Below are 5,563 nucleotides of genomic sequence, written 5' to 3'. Positions count from 1 at the left end.
CTGTCCTGGAAGATTCCTGGAAACAGAGTTATCAGGTAATCAACTCATGTTTTCCCCAGTCATCTTCCAGGACAGCCATCGAGAGGATCAGTGAGGACAAATCTTACCTCCTAGGGTGGGACCACAGCTTGCAGGACTTTCCTGCCAAATGCCTGGTCTTGTTGAGTCATAAGGTCCAGCCTGTAGTGCCTGACGAATGTCTGGAAGCTGGACCACGTGGCTGCTCTGCAGATCTGTTCTGGAGTAGCCCCTGCTCGCTCTGCCCAGGACGTAGCCCATGCTCGAGTCGAGTGTGCCGTTAGCGAACCTGGCAGCATCAAGCCCTGTGCTCTGTAGGTGTCAGTTATGGCCATTTTAATCCACCTTGCAATCGTGCTTTTAGTGGCCCTGTTCCCCCTAGTGGGGCCCCCAAACGTAACAAAGAGGCGGGACGACTGCCTCCAAGGTTTTGTGACTTGGAGGTATTCCAAGACACACCTGCGAACATCAATACCCTGCCATTCCCGTTCTCTAGCAGAGGCTGGGATAGTGGCAAATGAGTGGCTAGCTCTATCGCCTTTAGCTCTCTCCAGTTTGATGACTTGAGGCGGTTTCCCTGCTCCCAGGCTGCCTGCCAGATGGACTCCTGGCAGTGAGCACCCCAACCCCAGGCACTGGCATCCGTCGTGACCACGAGTGGTGTTGGCTGTGACCAAAGTCTGCCGACTGAGAGGTTCCGACACTCCATCCACCACAGTAGTGAATGCTTGATTTCCTCTGTGATGCGAACCCCCTTGTCTAAGTCCTGTAGCCGACTTCCCCATTCCCTCAACAGCTAATTTTGTAACGGCCGTGAGTGGAATTGTGCCCAGGTAACAGCTGGGATGGTAGACGTCATGAGACCGACCATTCTCATTACCGAGCGGAATGAGGCTGTGCTCTGTAACTGGAGTCCTGACTCTTTTGCAACTATTTTCTCTAAACAAACTTTGCACAAGGGTTTGGACCATGAAGCTGACATTTTTGCAAAGCAAGAGGCACACTTCTTCCCTTTTGGCAAGTGGCTGCTCTAATCCCTTGAGGAGGAGAAGGAAAAGAGTGCATTAGCAGGCCCAAAATAAAAGGCTGCTATGCGCCCTTATGGAGAGGGAGAAAGAAAAGGGCACATTAGCATGCCCAAAATAAATGTTATGCATACTTGAGTAGAAAAAGGGTGCATTAGCAGGCCCAAAATACATGGCTGCAATGTACCCTAGAGGTGGAGAAAAAAGGCCGCTAGATTATATGGGAAGGGTTGCAGCACAAAGAACTTGGACAATTTAATTTGGCAAGTCCTGTGTTTGTTTACCTCCCACTCCAAATCCCTGACCATGTCTGTGCACTAGAGTCCAATAGAAGTCTATGGGGGTTGTCTTGGTGCATTTTTTCCAGCCATCAGGTGGAGGTAGACAAGCCCCATAGAAGTCAATTGGGCTTTAGTGCTCAGACACAGTCATCAGGGAGAGGACTTTGGCATGAGATACAAACAAACACAGGAGCACCAGATCTCATCACATAATCTGTTTAACTGCTTCCATATTGATAAAATGTATAAACCTACCCCGAGGGTGGCTGAAGCCTCTAGGGCTTATATAAGAAGACAAGAAAAGCCATTGTTATCTAAGCAACCAACCAGAATCCTTGTTTTATGTTCAACTCTGCACGTCAATTCAGAACCTGACTAGTTTTTTTTTAAAGGAGAACTATGAGGTGAGTGCTTTTCACTCACCTCATAGTTCTAGCCGACCTGTGACAATGAGACTGTCACAGGTCGGCTCAGTAGATCGGGAGGTGAGCGAACACATGCCAGTGTTCGCTCACTTCTCGATCCTGTCACGGCTCTCTGCCGTGACAGGGAAGGGGATGGATTCCCCCCTCCCCGCTCCGATCCGCCAGCGCTGACTGGCGGAACGAACGGGGAGGGGGCTGGTACAGCTGGCTCTGCCTCTAGATAGGCAGAGCCAGCTGTCACTCACGCAGTTGGGCGGATCTCGACATCGATGTGGGGACACGCTCCGGCGTCTCAGTATACCGCGAGCTGTAGCTCGTGGTATACTGAGCTTAGGGTGATGGGAGGACGCTAGTTTGTGTCCTCCCGTTACCCTAAGGAGAACTATGGGGAAAACCTCTGACCCCATAGTTCTCCTTTAAGCATACTTTTCATTAGGTCCCTTAAGACCTTTGGGTATTATGTAGCAGGAAATGAGTCTGCCAGTACCCTTTTACTGTGCCCCATGTGGATCTTTATAAAGCAGAAAATTTAATAAAATATTAGCTCAATCAATCCTTTCTCTAAGAGAGTTTATTACTGGCAATGCTAAAAGAAAATCTTTCTGACCACTGGTAGAGATCTACTGAGTTAAATAAAATGAACTGCAGGTTCAATTATGTTTCCATTTCAGAGTAGCTATGGAGGTGACAGACAAATCAAACCACTGCGACAGCTGGACACCAAGGAGGCAGCTGACCAGCTTACCCTGTTTCATTTCCTCTTTCAACACAAAACAGAAGTTTGGGCCTTACTTTGATGCAAGTCACGTTGGCAGGTTGAATGTGTTCCATCTGTTAATGGGGATCAATCATCACTACTTAAAACCAGTCCACCTTTATGCTCTTGTCATTGTTGACATGTTTTGTGTCACCCAACTCGACATTTTATTAATATTAAAATGTGTCCAAACAGGGATACTATAGCTGAGTCTAACAGAGGGGAATGTTTTGTCTTTTTAACACCCTACCTGCAGTTTTTGCTTTTATTTTAGGGTTTTGTCTCCTCTCTTTTTGCTGTTCTTCATATGATCCCTTTTTCCACCATGTCCATAGTTCGCTTGACCAAATTTTTGCCCTGATATATAAATCTGTAGTAAATGTACTCTTAAACCTCCCCGAACCCCCCACGGCAACACTCTTTTTATATTGAACTTTTTATCATCTTTGGCCCATGCCGCTGGACGGACCCCAGTGGTGCACCATTAGGGGGCTGAGTGCCTAACATAGGAAGAGGCAGCTGGCTCCCAATGACGTCAGAAAAGAATATGTCAAAACGGTACCCGGCATGTGGAGTGGAATCAGAAGTTTACCGCAGGGCAACAACTGCATATGCTGGGTAACTGAGTATGTTTTTTTAACTAAATCCACAGGACAAGGTAGGAGGGGGTTGAAAGCAAAATCCCAGAATGTTGAGAGGTATGCATGCCATATCCAACTTCCATCAAGGCCACACCTTCCGATTTCTGGTACTGGGAGGCTTATCAATCCTCATAATGAAAGTCAGGAGACTTTCATTGTGAGGAGCAGGGCACAGTAAACGTTTTGAACAGCTTGTAATGGCTGTTACATACAAGCATTTGGGGAACTCTACAGCCGCCTGATCACTTGTATGGTGCCAAGCGATCACCCTTCCCCGCTGCTAATGGCTACCCCCGGCTCTGCTATTCCCCATGTGGGACCGGCGGCTGCCTGTACTGAGATCGGAGGGAGATCACCATTCTTCCACTTGCTGATGTCCTCTCCAATGTATTACATCACTTCCGCCTTCAGCAATCATTTCTATGGCTGTTATAGCCAGAGAAGAAGATGATGAAGCAGATCTCTGCTTCACCAGCTTCTTTGGGGGTCCCTTGGTGACGTTAGGGGTCTTAAAGACCCCTGATGTCTCCATAAAGAGGATCTGTCATTGTATACAGTATTTGCTATCACAAAAAGGGCTTGTTATCCCCCTATGTGATAGCAATAAAGTTAAGTGTAAAAAAAAAGTAGAATTTTTTTTTCTTACAAATTAAAAAAATGTACAAAATACAAAGAAAATGTTTTAAATCCCCCGCCCCTACGTACATGCACATACAAACGTATGCGTTAAGTGCGCCTACATGGGAAAACGACTACACCACACATGTCATATCACAGCGAATGTCGCAGTGAGAGCAATAATTCTATGGCCATTAATCACGGATAACACTAAAATGATGAGCGGTAAAAGCTTTTAAGCGTCACCTATGGCCAATCTTGGGTATGGTATTTATTTTTACTATTTCATGGGCACAAGCAATTTTAAGGCTTGACATGTTTGGTAATCTATTTACCCGACTTGACCCCGTCTTTTATATTTTACCAAAACATTGGGTTATAATAAATGTTTCATAATATAACGTAGGGAAAACAGTTATTTTTTTAAGATTTCTAAAAAATGGCCTGGACAGGAAGAGGGTTTAACACTCCTGTCTTCAAGTGGTTAAGGACACTTTGAGTCCTAGAAAGAAGAATTGTTAAAGGGTCAGCTCACATAAATGTGGTACGACTACCATGGCTTATTTTATTATTGCATAGCATGTTTTTCCTGCAGATTTTGACTGTCTTTACTATGCAAACATGCTGTCCATGTGCAGTAATAGGACAAGTCTGCTAAAACAAGGGTTTTAAAGGAGTTGTAAAGTCAAAGCCTATACTATCCTGGTATAACATCATCATTGTAATATGAATTCATACTAGAGTTGTTTTTGATAATGCAATCAAAGCTTACTTGAAAATGTACATTTTATATAGTGGGTGCTGCCTTCTGTCTGCCCATCACTTTCATCAACTTCCTGGATCTAAGGTCCCTATCGCACATTAATACATACACAGGCCAATTTAGACAAAAGCCGATTAACCTTCCAGCATTTTTATTATTTCCTTTCACTATTTCCTCCCCAGATTCTAGAATGTGCAAGAGAGACAGCTTCCAGTAATAACTAGAGAGGGGTTGAAGCCAAACTTTGCTGAAAGAAATAATGGAGTTTCCATTGCAACTTTATCCTGAAAATGCTAGCTTCCTGGCTGTTATGCTGGTCCACTGGCTTTACAAATGACTGACTCAGAACAAATCTGCAGATCCCTTAAGTCAGAGAATAGTCAGGTGATCTGCAAAATATTTACTTTTAGCAACCAAATGGTTCATGTTGGTGCAATAAATGGGGTAACAGTGACCTCTAGTGGGCACAAGTGACATTAACATCTAAGAATTACAATGCTAGATTTATCACAGTATTGATGATTCTAGTACAGCTACTTTCTAAACCAGGGTGCCTCCTGGTTTTCTCAGGTGTCCTTTGTAATTTTCACACAGTGTCATAACTTTCTATGGTGCAAGCGAGCCGCCAGCACCATGGAAATTAATTATGCTAATCCAGGAAGGGTGGGATTCATTCAGAAAAAGACACCTCCATCTAGGCCTGTCCTCCCGTCCACTGCGATGCTGCCACAGCTGTGGCTCCTGATGAGATGGTAGGACTCTTATGTGAAGGGGGGACTGAGAACTCTGATGTGAAGAGGGCTTCTCATGTGAATGGGAAATGCTGGTATGAAAGGGGGGACTCTGATATGAAAGGCAAGCTCTGATATGAAGGTGGACTCTGATGTGAATAGGAAACTCTTGTACGAAAGGGAAGACTCTACTGTGAAAATGGGCGACTCTGATGAGAAAGGGGTGGACTCTGATGTGAAGAGGGGGGACTCTGATGTGAAGAGGGGGGACTCTGATGTGAAGGGGGGGGACTCTGATGTGAAG

Source organism: Nanorana parkeri, unplaced genomic scaffold (assembly GCF_000935625.1).
Source record: "Nanorana parkeri isolate BGI_ZX_2015 unplaced genomic scaffold, ASM93562v1 scaffold264, whole genome shotgun sequence".
Lineage (NCBI taxonomy): Eukaryota > Metazoa > Chordata > Amphibia > Anura > Dicroglossidae > Nanorana > Nanorana parkeri.
This window is presented reverse-complemented; position numbering follows the sequence as displayed.